General features: G+C 37.5%; 1 pseudogene; it reads left to right on the top strand.

The window, feature by feature from the left end:
- Nucleotides 1–3,957: 3,957 nt before the first annotated feature.
- LOC134361035 (olfactory receptor 4C16-like) lies at nucleotides 3,958–7,435 on the top strand (annotated as a pseudogene).
- The last annotated feature ends 8,355 nt before the right edge of the window (nucleotides 7,436–15,790 follow it).

Below are 15,790 nucleotides of genomic sequence, written 5' to 3' on the forward strand. Positions count from 1 at the left end.
TTCTAACAGGTAAGTGACATTATTCCTATTTTTTGAGCTCAGAGAGTCATCATTACAGGTTGACCCAATATAATTTTTTAATATATTTACATACGGTGTGACTATACTGAGAAAGAAATAGAAGAATATGAATAACTCAGAGTTTTTAAAGGTTTACTGTTATGTAGAAAATAAATGGAATGAAATACAAGCTTTGGTGTAAAACAATTTTTTGAAGTCAGCAAATATTTATGAGCACTAGGTACGTGAAAAGCCATCATTGTTGTAGGGGGAGAAGAGTACATTTCATATCCTAAATTCATTATAGTTTCTTGATATGAAAGAGTTAATAGTAGCTCACAATTATTATTTTTTTAAGGTAGCTAGGCAAGATAAGTCTCCACGGAGACCTATGGGTACCAGAAATTCAGAAGAGGTTATGCCTGATAAACAATTATAGAAAAGGTTAATGCCGAACAGTGATCTTGATAAAGCTCCTGTAGAATGCCAGCATTTCCATCTCAAAGTCACAGATTTGAACAGAATATTGTATATCTCAGTATAGAATTATTATTCCCGGTGTGTTTCTTAAATATTGTCATAGAAGTAATTTGCAATTCATGCATATCTGCAATTTAGTTTGAAAAGTTGAATGACTACGCCTCAGAGAATGTTCTGAGCAAATATGAAAATGAGGAGGCTAAACACTAAATATTTAAGATAATAGATAAAATAGCATAAATGTGGAGTTGTGTTGCTGAAAATATTTTGGGTAAAAATCTCTTTTCCTCAATATATGTTTCTACCTGACCTTCTTCCACTTGTCATTTTATCTGTCCCTGCTCCTCCACAATACTTTTGTTCTCTGTCTAGTAAGATTTTGGAAGAGGAATAATTAAGTATTAACTTTATGACATTTGGGAAAAAAAGATATAGGAAGCATAGATAATGGGTACTGAATTTTTTGATGACCTTTTGGTCTTCAGGCCAGGTTGTTTTCCAGAGCATCTCCTGACCAGATAGAAAGAATCATGGGATTCAGTTACACAGGATGAGAAGCTGAAAGTGTGTAGATTACATCACTCTTTAATGTGGGCTTTTGGGGCACAAAAGAGCTTTGTACAATCCGTTTTCCTTCCCATGGTGAATGGTAAATTCTGTGTATAAATGAAGTGAGTAAAGAGATTCTCTGAAAGACAGAAGTCTAGTGTCACTGATTTAGGGAGGGTTGGGGAGTTTAGGAGAGAGTCCTTGAGGAAAGCAATGCTTCTGCATCCTCTGCAATCCAACACAGAATCATAGAAGGAGCAGCCTATTACTCTGTTTTCCACCCTCATCTAGCCTTCTCTTCTTAATTGCTTTTCCTTCAGTTCTTCATTGTTAACTCCAGTGCTGACACTTGTCTATTTACTATTGTTTTGACCAGTATAGCCATTCTGAGATTGGTTAATCTTGAAGAGTTGAGGTAAGTTCAGTCATTATTAGAAGATGTGCTATATTACTGGTGATGTCTTGTCTCTAGTCCACTGTAACCCATTTTTGTGTCTGATTCCTTTGAGGATCCGATGAAATGTGTTAACATGACTGAAAAAATAGTGGACATAGCCATACACAGACATACACAATACTAGGCATTAGCATCAGGAGGATATAAAGAATGTTAAGGACCTCCGTGCATTCATTAATAGCAAAGGATTCATGTAAAGCAACAACAAGTTCTTAAGATGAACATTTTATGGGATTTCTAATATTCTTATTCCAGGATGGAAGCTAAAATGAGCACACACACAATTGCACTTAAGCAATTATGTGTAATACCATAAGAAGGGATATAAGGAAACCTCTTAGGATGTAGCAGAGATAATTTCCTTTACCACAGGACTGCCATTGAAGGCATCTTTGAGGAGGATTTTCTATAGCCAGGTTTTGAGGTTTCAAGATGTTTGAAGAAATGGAAAGGATTCCCAGGAAAGAACACAGTTAATGACCTTTGATTAAAATATTGATTAAATATTTGATAAGGATTTAACAGTTACTACCAAGTTAATTAAAATGTATGTGTTTCTGATTATTAATTTATCGTAAAACTCTATGTCCAAATGTTTGAAGTAAATAAACTTGTTCTAGATCTGGATAGTCTAATGGGATTGCCAATATGCAGACCAAAAGCTATACACTCAAAGGAATAGGCAAGATCATGGGTCATTGGTTGTGATAATGACGTTTACATTATCATGCACCCAAAGCTTCTAAAACCATATTTCAAGTAGAAATATTTCATGATGGATCACTCTTGGAAATGAATAAAGGAAAGATTGAGTTTATTGTGATGATTAAGGTACTCAGTTCTGTTACAGTTAATTCATGCAAAAGATTAAAGAACCCAAAGATACTTTTTAAAAAATTCTCGGCACCTGAAAGTGAGTAAGTTTATAAATATTTCCAAAGAGTATTTTTTAATTAAGAGTAAGATAAGGTAGATTTCAGGTTTATTGATAAGAAGAAAATTTACCAAGGCAGAGCAAGAAATTTACATAAGGGATGTTTTGTGTCACTGCTGTCTATCATATTCTGTGCTTAGGCCAACTCACAACTTTCAACACAATGTATTGAAGGTGTGGATGGGACTGGAGATGAACACAATGGGCTAAGTATGTTTCCAGATTATATTTAAATAAATTACATGTTAGTTTATACACATACATTTACTTGCATATGTGTCCCTTCAATCTCATCTTGACAAGAAAGATCTAGAGAAAAGTTATAGTTCTTAAAAGTGAAGCCCTTTGATACTATTTTTTTCTAAATTTAAGAAAATACATCTGTCCTGAAAGAAGTTACATTTTAAAGTTGAATAAATGTTTACTTTCAAGGATGGAAAGCAAATTGAATAAAGAAGTCAGTTACTGATTACCTACTATTCCTCTTCTCCAAAAGCACATCTACCTCCCTCTTCTGAATCTCTGCTCTGAGAAACGTGGGGTTTCCAGATACCCAGATAATAAAAACTATGCTAAGGATTGCAACCATAATCTGGTCCTATGCCAACTGCCTGGTAATATCTCTCCAAACCATGCAGTTACAAAATGATTAAACTAAAAACCTGGATATTGAAAACATGAACAATTGTGTAATAATACCCCATCCTCATTTCATTTAAATGTAACCTCAGGGACTCTGAATGCTGTAAGAAGTGCTTTTAATAAGTTAGGAGAAGAAAATTGATAATGGGAATATTTGAGATATTAGCATCTATCACAGAACATTCCCTTTCGTTCATTAATATATATCAAGTACTTCTGTTCATACAGCACTTCACAGGTGCAGCAGATTACTTAGAGGCTATTAATGTTTCCTTTCACTTTTCCTCTTTTCACGTTGGAACATCTGTGAGAAATTGTGCAAAAGAGTGGAGCATGTTATGGAATTGTAAATAATATATATCTACATAAAATGTATAATGGATATAAAATATATAAAATATGCATAAATAAAAATTATCTACAGGGTGATGGCATTGGTGTGTGACTTTATATTTACATAATGAACCTCTGAGTGCAGTAAACTATATACTAAATATTCAGTTATACACAATCTAAAACATGTACCCTGATAGTTATTAAATATTAAAACATGAGGCTAATATTGCGATAGATGAATACTTCCTAACTTTTCATTCATTGAATTGGCAAAATTAATCAGAATATGACAAAACTAACAAGGGTTTATATTGTGAGAATGCTGCAGGAAAGTATCACATTCATAAGTGTATTCGAGACTCAAAATCACCCTATGAGGTTTTCATTAAAATTGAGGAACAAGTGTTTAAGTGACTTATTAAGAAACTAGGCACAGAAAGCCCAGATGAGAAATATTTATTTTGCTAAAATATCTCAAAACACCACATAGTACATCATAATTTTTTTTTATTTTTGCAGATAAACCACTTCACACTCACTCCTCCTCATTCATGAAATCATGCACCTGAATAATAATGTGACCGAGTTTATTCAGATTGGGTCAACACAGGATCCTGTTAGGAAGAAAATAGTGTTTGCCACTTTCTTCCTTCTCTACTTGGGGACATTGTTTGGTAACTTGCTGATTATTGTTACCATCAAGACCAGTCGAGCACTTCAGAGTCCCATGTACTTCTTCCTTTTCTACTTATCCTTATCTGATACCTTCTTCTCTACTTCCACAGCCCCAAGAATGATTATGGATGCCTTTTTCTTTTTTTTTGCAATGGCTTTATATATATTTTTTAATTTAATTAATTTAATTTAATTTTGTCGATATACAATGTGGTTGATTATTGTGGCCCATTACTGAAACCTCCCTCCCACCTCCCTCTCCCCCCACCCACACAGCAATGTCCTTTCTGTTTGCTTGTCATATCAACTTCAAGGAATTGTAATTGTTATGTCTTCTTCTCACCCCAATATTTTCTTGTGTGTGTGTGAATTTATATATTTATTTTTAGCTCCCACCAATAAGTGAGAACATGTGGTATTTCTCTTTCTGTGCCTGACTTGTTTCACTTAATATAATTCTCTCTAGGTCCATCCATGTTGTTGCAAATGGCAGTATATCATTCTTTTTTATATCTGAGTAGTATTCCATTGTGTAGATATACCACATTTTCCATATCCACTCATCCAATGATGGACATTTGGGCTGGTTCCAAATCTTGGCTATTGTAAAGAGTGCTGCGATGAACACTGGGGAACAGGTATACCTTCAACTTGATGATTTTCATCCCTCTGAGTATATTCCCAGCAGTGGGACAGGTGGGTCATATGATAGATCTATCTGCAATTGTTTGAGGAACCTCCATACCATTTTCCATAGAGGCTGCACCATTTTGCAGTCCCACCAACAATGTATGAGAGTTCCTTTTTCTTTGCAACCTCACCAGCATTTATCGTTCAGAGTCTTTTGGATTTTAGCCATCCTAACTGGGGTGAGATGGTATCTCAGTGTAGTTTTGATTTGCATTTCCCGAATGCTGAGTGATGCTGAGCATTTTCTCATATGTTTGTTGGCCATTTGTATATCTTCCTTAGAGAAATGCCTACTCAGCCCTTTTGCCCATTTTTTAATTGGGTTGCCTGCTTTTCTCTTGTAAAGTTGCGTGAGTTCCTTATATATTCTGGATATTAATCCTTTGTCAGATGTATATTTTGCAAATATTTTCTCCCACTCTGTTGGTTGTCTTTTAACTCTGTTAATTGTTTCTTTTGCTGTGCAGGAGCTCTTTAGCTTGATATGATCCCATTTGTTTATTTTTCCTTTGGTTGCTCGTGCTTTTGGGGTCATATTCATGAAGTCTGTGTCCAGTCCTACTTCTTGAAGTGTTTCTCCTATGTTTTCTTTAAGAAGTTTTATTGTTTCAGGGTGTATATTTAATTCTTTAATCGATTTTGAGTTGGCTTTAGTGTATGGTAGAAGGTATGGGTTGAGTTTCATTCTCCTGCATATTGATATCCAGTTATCCCAGCATCATTTGCTAAAGAGGCACTCTCGTCCCTAGTGTATAGGCTTGGTGCCTTTGTCAAAGATCAGATGACTATAGGTGTGTGGATTGATTTCTGTATTCTCTATTCCATTCCATTGATCATTGTGTCTGTTTTTATGCCAGTACCATACTGTTTTGGTTATTATAGCTTTGTAGTATATTTTAAAGTCAGGTAGTGTTATTCCTCCTGCTTTATTTATTTATTTATTTTTTGCTCAGCGTTGCTTTGGCTATGTGTGATCTTTTGTTATTCCATATAAACGTTTGGATGGTTCTGTCCATTTCTGAGAAAAATGTCATTGGAATTTTCACAGGGATTGCATTGAATTTGTATATCACTTTGGGTAGTATGGACATTTTCACTAAGTTTATTCTTCCAATCCAAGAGCATGGGATATCTTTCCATCTTCTATTCTGTCTAATTTCTCTCAGCAGTAGTTTGTAGTTCTCATTATAGAGATTTTTCACATCCTTGGTTAACTCAGTTCCTAAGTATTTTATTTTTTTGGTGGCTGTTGTAAATGGGCTAGCTTTCTTGGTTTCCCTTTCTGCATGTTCACTATTGGAGATTAGAAATGCTACTGATTTTTGTGTGTTGACTTTGTATCCTGCTACTGTGCTGAAAGCATTTATTAACTCCAAGAGGTTTTTTTGTAGAGGCTCTAGGCTGTTCAATATATAGGATCATGTCCTCTGCAAACAGGGACAGTTTGACTTCATCTTTTCCAATCTGGATGCCATTTATTTCCTTCCCTTCTCTGATTGCTCTGGCCAGTACTTCCAACATTATGTTGAAAAGGAGTGGTGAGAGTGGGCATCCTTGTCTAGTTCCTGTTCTTAGAGAAAAAGCTTTCAGCTTTTCCCCATTCAGGATGATATTGCAGTGGGTTTGTCATATATGGCTTTAATTCTGTTGAGATACTTTCCATCTATACCTAACTTATAGCGGGTCTTTGGGTCTTTGTCATGAATGAATATTGAATTTTATCAAATGCTTTTTCAGCATCTATAGAGATGATCATATGGTCCTTGTGTTTGATTTTTTACTATGGTGTATCACATTTATTGATTTGTGTATATTGAACCAACCCTGTATCCCTGGGATGAATTCCACTTGATTATGGTGAAAAATTTTATGTATGTGTTGCTGTATTCTGTTAGCTGGTATTTTAGTGAGGATTTTTCCATCTATATTCATCAAGGATATCAGCCTGTAGTCTACTTCCACAGCCCCTAGAATGATTGTGGATACCCTTTTGAAGAAGACCATAATCTCTTTCACTGAGTGCATGATCCAACTCTTTTCATCCCATTTCTTTGGCTGCCTGGAGATATTCATCCTTATCTTCGTGGCTGTTGACCGCTATGTGGTCATCTCTAAACCCCTGCACTACATGACCATCATGAGCCACCGGGTCTGTGGTGTGTCGGTGGCTGTGGCTCGGATGGGATCCTGTGTACATTCTTCCACTCAAACTTTTCTTCTCTTGAGTTTGCCTTTCAGTGTCCCCAATGTTCTGGATCACTATTTCTGTGACTTGCAGCCCTTGTTGAAACTTGCCTGTTCAGACACTTATGTGATCAACCTACTCCTGGTTTCCAATATTGGTGCCATTTGCAAAGTGAGTTTTGTCATGCTGATGTTCTCCTATGTTGTCATCTTGCATTCCCTGAAGAAGCATAGTGCTGAAGGGAGGAAGAAAGCTCTCTCCACCTGATCTCCCACATCCTCGTGATCATCTTGTTCTTTGGTCCATGCATATTTATATACACACATCCTGCAACCACCTTTCCCATGGATAAGATGATAGCTGTTTTTATACAATTGGGACACCTTTGCTCAACCCTCTGATTTATACACTGAGGAATGCAGAAGTGAAAATTGCCATGAGGACGTTATGGAGGAGCAAGAAATTGATCTCAAATGATGAAAGATGAATGGATATTTAAAATCTCGTCACACTTTGGATTTACATAGAAGAAATCAATATGAATATTTTGTTTTTATTATTGATTGGATGTAATTGCATCTGTGGAATGATAAGAGACAATGTGAACACAAACACTGGTTAATGTTGAGTCATTGTTATGTAGAGGAAGAGACAGCACTAGTTAAAAACAAGTGTGTAAGGCCCGTTGCCTTACATGCTGTTCACTAAGGTGTGGCTGCTTCTCTTGCTTGCTTAGTGTCTCTATGGTTTTGGTATGTTGTTTTCCTGCCCTTATCCATGTTGACTTCTGTAGTTGTCAGCTAATAGTTACCCATTTGTACACGCATAGCTTATAATTACAGAACACAGTTGTTCCCTCTTCCAAACAGTTTCCTTTATTAAATTCTTTTGTCTCATCATGTCTTATCATCAACTTAGTTCTTCCGGACTTAGCAGAAAGTACCAGATTCAAATGATTGTAGATGCTTCATGTTGTAAGTGCTAGTATATATGATGGTACTTCAAAAGTTCATGGAAAAATAGAATTGAGAAATAATATGAATTTTTCAATGATGTTTTTGAAGTACCTTTGTATAATCTAAGTAAGCTGTTTTCCAAATCATTGGGTTATACTCATAATATCTTACCATGTTTTTACCTAGATCCCTCTAGAACAGTGGCAAAACGCATAGAAAAATTCACCCTTCTGAAAGTTTCCTTTAAGTTAGGAAGGCTGTCACTGTTGGCATTTTAGTCATATAATTATTCAGTTTGTAAAATGTAGTTTTTGATCTAACTTAAAATCTACTATTTTGATCCCCTCTAAATTTGGGGGAGTATTAAGGTTTCTCTTGATTTGTAACAATTATACTATTGTTTATAATTTAGGGTTATTATGATTATAGCATAGAAAGCTTAAATTAAGGTAGAGATATTTATGTGGACTAAAAATAAAGAGTGCAATAAATTGATAGTAGGAAATTTGAAATTACTAACAGATTCAACAAAGCATGTGATAATCCAGAGGGACATTTTTAGGCCTTGAAACAGAAATAGTTACTTCATAGCTATGAATTATTTCAGTGAGTTTTTTCTATAATCCAGAAGAGAGTAATTTGAACAGAGAAGATGGAGATGTTTAGATGAAAGGTACATTTCTGCAGTAGAGATGGGTATCACGTTTTGTCATTATCCATCAACAGTATGGTCTCTAGACACATGGCAAATAAAAATTTTTCAAAACTCAATTTGTTTTCTTATCTGTATTTCTTTCATACAGAAAATTAAGCATGAGTATTTTGTTGATTTGAGACTTCCATTTGTATTTATAAGTTACTAAATTATATTAAGATTATTAAATTTATATCAATTTTATTGTATCAAGAGCATCATAATTTCTTTAGCTTTAGAAAATGATCATCTTTTCTTTTGAGGGAATAGAAAGTTGTGTATTGCACAGCAAACATAGTGATATGTTTACATCACTTTTTTCAGATTGTGTGAATTTCAATGTGTAATCCATCTGAAGACGTTTATCACTGCAGAGCAAGGGTGGTTTGGTTTTGCTATTGCAAGGTTGCACAGCAGCAAACCTTCAATTGGTAGAGTTTTACCTGTTCTTGTCTTTTATCTCACCACAAAGGAAGTATGAAAGGGGATTAGGTGCTGTCCAGTTACACTCTGTCTAATGAGTCTGCTGAGGATGAATTCAATATAGAGTCCCCATGGCTCCTGTCAGCACATCTCATGCAGACAGAGATTGTGCTCTCAACCAGGGCCAGGTTTTTTCTGACAAAAATGCAGAGAGTAGATGTACATCCTTACCATGTTTTTAGTTAAAGCCAGTATTTTGATAGGAAAAGAGTGGGAATCTGAGAACTAAAATAGGAACATTTTGTGTGGAGGAAAAGTGAGAAGAGTGACTCCATCAATTATATTGCATCCTCTGGGTTGTCACACGAGGATGCAGTTGTCCCTTGCCTAAACACCGTGCTACTACCTCATTGGAAGAATTTGCCGTGCAATAATATTGGTTTTCTTCATGAGCTTCCTCCATACTCCCACGGCTTCCAAACAGCTAACCAGGGACCAATCTCAGAAAACTCCAAACAAGAAAGTCCAATGTGGCTCTAGGAGGAAATGACCCACATGAGGATAGAGCAGAACCTGGCTAAGATGCACAGGTGTAAACCAGGAATGGATCTTGAAGGTGTTAACACACGGTGGCAGAATATTATAAGTCTAGAAACTGAAGTTTTTAAAAAAATTTTACTTCACAAAATACATTGCAGTTGATTTTCATGCCCCTTTACCCATTCCTCTCACCCCTCCCCTCCCTTACCAACATTGAATTTGTTCACTTGACTTAAATAGTTCAAGGAATTTTTGTGGTTATTCTGTCTTATTCCTCCCACCCACCCTTTATTTGTTTGTGTGTCTATTTATTTATTTACTTTTAGCTCCCACAAATAAGTGAGAACATGTGATATTTCTCTTTTCATGCTTGACTTGTTTCACTTAATATAATTTTCTCTGAGTCCTTCCGTGTTGCTGCATAAAAATAGACACACAGGTCAATGGAATAGAATAGAGAACCCAGAAATCAATCCACAGACCTACAGCCATCTCATCTTTGACATAGGCACCAAGTCTACACACTGGGGAAGAGACTGCTTCTTCAACAAGTGGTGCTGGGAAAACTGGATACTCATATGTAGGAGACTGAAACTAGACCCATACCTTTCACCATATACCAAAAATCAACTCCAAATGGATTAAAGAATTAAATATACATCCTGAAACAATAAAACTCCTTAAAGAACACAGAGGGGAAATACTTCAGGAAGTAGGAGTGGGTACAGACTTCATGAATAGGACCCAAAAAGCACAGGCAACTAAAGGTAAAATAAACAAAAGGGATTATATCAAACTAAAAACTTTCTGCACAGCAAAAGAAACAATCAACAGAGTAAAAAAAAAAAAAAAAAACACACTGGGAAAAAATATTTTCAAAATAAACATCTGAAGTTTTTTTTTGACATCAGGCACTCACCCAAGACTTGATATTTGATGTTATGATTGAATTGTGTCACCCAAGGAAAGGATATGTTGGAATCCTGATCCCCAATACTTCAGAATATGAACTTATTTAGAAGTAGGCTCTTTACAGAGTTAATGAAGTGAAATTCATTAGGGTGGGCCTTAATCTAATATGACTGGTGTCATTATGTGAAGGATAATTTAGACATAGTGAAGACACACACACATACCCACATGCACAGAATGTCATATGAAGATGAGGGCTGAGATCAGGGTGATACATCTACAATAACAAAACACCAGAGATTGCCAGTCAGTGCCAGGAACTATGAGAGAGGCATGGAACAGATTCTCCTGTCACCTCTCAGGAGGAACCAAACCTGCTGACACCTTGATCTCAAACTTTTAGTGTCCAGAAATCACAGACAATACATTTCCATTGTTTAAGCCCCTTAGTCTATTGTACTTTGAAATGGCAGTCCTAGGAAACTTAACACAAATATTCTAAGAACATCTGGAGCTGGCTGTTTAAAGCATATAGGAGATGGTAGCTGTATTAGTTTTCTATTGTTTCTGTAACAAGTTAACACCAACTTATTGGCTTTAAACCACACAGATTAATTATCTTACAGTTTTATAGGTAGAAGTCTTACACAGGTCTCATTGTGCTAAAATTAAGGTGTCAGCAGGGCTGTGTTCTTTCTAGAAGTTGTAGGAGAGGATCTATTTCTTTGTCATTTTGCAGTTACAAGAAGTTGCCCACATTTCATGGCTTGTGGCATATTAATTGCATCTTGAAAGTGGGCATGTTGCATCCATTCTGTTTTTTTTTTTTTCAAAATTTTATTTTGTCTATATACAATGTGGTTGGTTATTGTGGCCCATTACCAAAACCTCCCTCCCTCCTCCCTCTCCCCCCTCCCACCCAACAATGTCCTTTCTGTTCACTTGTCATGTCAACTTCAAGGAATTGTAATTGTTATATCTTCTCTCTCCCCCTGCCTGGTTTTTTTGGGGGGGCAGGTGTGTGTGAATTTATTTATTTAGTTTTATCTACCACCAAATACATGTGATATTTCTCTTTCTGTGCCTGACTTGTTTCCCTTAATATAATTCTCTCTAGGTCCATCCATGTCATTGCAAATGGCAGTATTTCATTCTTTTTTATAGCAGAGTAGTATTCCATTCTGTAGCTGTACCACATTTTCTGTATCCATTCATCCGATGATGGACATTTGGGCTGGTTCCAACTCTTAGCTATTGTAAAGAGTGCTGCGATGAACACTGGGAAACAGGTACACCTTTGACTTGATGATTTCCATTCTTCTGGGTATATTCCAGCAGTGGAATAGCTGGGCCATATGGTAAATCTATCTGCAATTGTTTGAGGAACCTCCATACCATTTTCCATAGAGGCTGCACCATTTTGCAGTCCCACCAACAATGTATGAGAGTTCCTTTTTCTTTGCAACCTCACCAGCATTTATCGTTCAGAGTCTTTTGGATTTTAGCCATCCTAACTGGGGTGAGATGGTATCTCAGTGTAGTTTTGATTTGCATTTCCCAAAAGCTGAGTGATGTTGAGCATTTTTTCATATGTCTGTTGGCCATTTGTATACCTTCCTTAGAGAAATGCCTACTCAGCCCTTTTGCCCATTTTTTAATTGGGTTGCCTGCTTTTTTCTTGTAAAGTTGTGTGAGTTCCTTATATATTCTGGATATTAATCCTTTGTCAGATATATATTTTGCAAATATTTTCTCCCACTCTGTTGGTTGTCTTTTAACTCTGTTAATTGTTTCTTTTGCTGTGCAGGAGCTCTTTAGTTTGATATAATCCCATTTGTTTATTTTTCCTTTGGTTGCTCGTGCTTTTGGGGTCATATTCATGAAGTCTGTGTCCAGTCCTACTTCCTGAAGTGTCTCTTCTATGTTTTCTTTAAGAAGTTTTATTGTTTCAGGGTGTATATTTAATTCTTTAATCGATTTTGAGTTGACTTTAGTGTATGGTAAAAGATATGGGTCTAGTTTCATTCTCCTGCATATTGATATCCAGTTCTCTCAGCACCATTTGCTAAAGAGGCAGTGTCTTCCCCAGTGTATAGGCGTGGTGCCTTTGTCAAAGATAAGATGGCTGTAGGTGTGTGGATTGATTTCTGGATTCTCTATTCTATTCCGTTGATCAGTGTGTCTGTTTTTATGCCAGTACCATACTGTTTTGGTTATTATAGCTTTGTAGTATAGTTTAAAGTCAGGTAGTGTTATTCCTCCTGCTTTATTCATTTATTTATTTTTTGCTCAGCGTTGTTTTGGCTATGCATGTTTTTTTTGTTATTCCATATAAATGTCTGGATTGTTCTTTCCATTTCTGAGAAAAATGTCATTGGAATTTTCACGGGGATTGCATTGAATTTGTATATCACTTTGGGTAGTATGGACATTTTCACTAAGTTTATTCTTCCAATCCAAGAGCATGGGATATCTTTCCATCTTCTATTCTGTCTAATTTCTCTCAGCAGTAGTTTGTAGTTCTCATTATAGAGATTTTTCACATCCTTGGTTAACTCAGTTCCTAAGTATTTTATTTTTTTGGTGGCTGTTGTAAATGGGCAGGCTTTCTTAATTTCCCTTTCTGCATGTTCACTATTGGAGAATAGAAATGCTACTGATTCCATGTCCACATCTCCCTCTGACTTTTTCCTGCCTCCTTCCAGTTTTAAGAAGCTTGTGTTTACATTGTGCCTACCTGGATATTCCAGGATAACTTCCCTTTTTAAGGTCAGCTTATTGGGAACCTACTTCCCTCTATAACCTTAATTCCTCCTTTGTCATGTAAACTAATGTATTCCCAGATTCCAGGGATCAGATCATGGGCATCTCTGGGACCATTACTCTGCCTTCCACATAGTGTACTGTAAATACAATGAAGATGCAGGAAGTTCCTTGGCCCAGTATTGAGGAAGGAATTAGACTGCTCAGAGTGGTGAGGATGTTAGAATCTAAGGCCAGAGAATCCATGAGTTGCTTGTGTTTTCTGTGATGAACCAGAAGACATTCTTTTCACTAATACAGTTCCAAGTACCAGTAAGGTGAGCACGAACATTTTTGAGAGGCTGGTGGAAATTACAAATAATGATGGTGCTTCACTGTAACTATGCTCCCTGGTATCAGTGAGGATGATGACATTCTAGAATTGCAGGTGGCAGGAGGTAATAACTAACACAGGCAAGGTGGGTATAAGTGTAGTAATAATAGCAATTCCAAGGTGCAATAAGATTCCTTTTCCTGTAGGTCTCCATGACAAAGGCAAAAATATGGTGTTTCTAGGGGTAAGATGATAAGCAGCCAACTAAGTTGATGAATAAATGCCCAATTATGAGATTACAGGAGTTTTAAAAAAAAGAAGATGATGATGATGGTGATGATAATAATAATAGCTCACAAGGAAGGAGTCAATTTGGTGGAGTAGAAGTGCCTATGGCACATTATTCCCACAGGAAAGGACCAGAACAACTAACAGCCAGCTAAATATTGATGGGAACATTGGTGGAAGAGTGTAAGAGTGCAGCAGGAGACTGGTGAGATCCATGTAGAGCATAAAAGCCCAGGATGGTGGCATAGAGAGGAGAAAGAGGTACACAGTCTCAGCTGCCATGGCTGACTCAGGAATTGATGCAGGAAGAATTTTCTTTTGTAGCTAAAAGGTAGGCAGAGGGTCCACACCAACCCCGTCCTCACCACAGAGATGGACAGATCCTTTGGCAGGAGGAACCCGGAGGTCAATGTGTGGAGAATCCTAGAATACACACACTGCATAGCTCTAGAACACTAGCACAAACTGTGCATTCCTACCCTCAATCCTCATGACTCAAGCCAATGCACCATCTTGAAACCAGAACTGTTAGGAGAGTGCATTCTGCTCTGGGTTCAGTAGCCATGGCACTACTTCAGCCTTAAGACGCTGCTGTCATCGCAGTGCACTCACAGGAGAGGCTACAATGCCATGGCCCTAGCGACTTGAATCCTTGCCTCAGGGGGACTGTGTCTCCAGTTCTGCCGTCTGGGAACCAACCGCAGTCCTGCTGAAGTGACACACCCCCATGTCCCCAGCCAGAAATTAGAAAGGGAGACCCTCCTTGTGTAGGCCACCCCTTGTTTCTACCCCTTCCCCCTATCCCCACTGGCTGAGTTGTGTGAGCCTGAGCCCCCAACCCCCCAAAACAGCTTGTGGGTCTCTAATGAATACACCCTTGGGCTATTGGAAATAAAGTGCATTCGTCCCTCCTTGAGAAGCAGCCAGGCAGTTCTACCCTGAACAGTCTCACCTAACAGCTGTGCAAACAGTCCAAGAAGTAGATGCACTGGCTCCCTCACTGTGGGCCTGCCTAGTGGCCCTGCCCTTTGTCCAGAAGCAACTGGACTGGTCACTTCACTGCAGCCTTGCCTAGCAGCCTTGTCCACTGCCCAAAAGCCTCTGGATAGGTCACTTCTGTAAGAAAATAATCTAAGTGATTCATTTTCAGAAATAATTCAGGCCCAACCCAAAAGTTATCTGACTGGTCTAGCCCATTCCAGCGGGAGGGGTTGGGTGTCACTGAATAGAAAAAGCATCTCCTTCAGATGACAATGAGTTACCAGCCCTTAATTGTTTACTTCAAATGGATAAATTTGTCCTTGAGATGGTTATGAGTCAATAGCCCTTTATGTTTCTCTTCACTTCCTAATGTTTCTCCTTTCACAGGGTTTTGGGTGGGCCTTTTTCATAGGCTTGTCCTGAGCCCTCAGACAAAGAAATTTGCTACAAGGGGGTAGTAAATTTGGGTACTTTTAGACATCATCCGGGAAGTTTGTGCACCCCAACCAATGAGAAGGTGGGGGCAGGGACTTGCGCACTAGGAAATAGATTGCTTGCTACAGCCCTTTTCCATCTGCCTGCCCTTCAGACACCTGAACCTTTCAAGGCCATAATAAAAGTCTCACTTCGCTGTACCCTGTGTCTCCGTGTCCATCCTTTGGTATTGGACGGGTGAGGGTGTTTCTTACAACTTCCTAGCAGTCTTGCCAAGTGGCCCAGACCACCATCCAGGACTAGCTGGATAGGCCACTTCACTGAATACCTGCCTACCCACCTCCCAGAAAACAAAACAATACAAAACAAAACACTTAAGAATAAATTTAACAAGGAGGTGAAATACGTCTACACTGAAAACCAGAAAACATTGATGAAGGAAACTGGAAAAAATTCCCACAACTAAATAGAAAGATATCTTGTGTTTATGGATTGGAAAAATTAATATTGTTAAAATGTTCATGTCACTAAAAGTGA

The sequence above is a fragment of the Cynocephalus volans genome, chromosome 12 (assembly GCF_027409185.1).
Source record: "Cynocephalus volans isolate mCynVol1 chromosome 12, mCynVol1.pri, whole genome shotgun sequence".
In the NCBI taxonomy this organism is placed as follows: domain Eukaryota; kingdom Metazoa; phylum Chordata; class Mammalia; order Dermoptera; family Cynocephalidae; genus Cynocephalus; species Cynocephalus volans.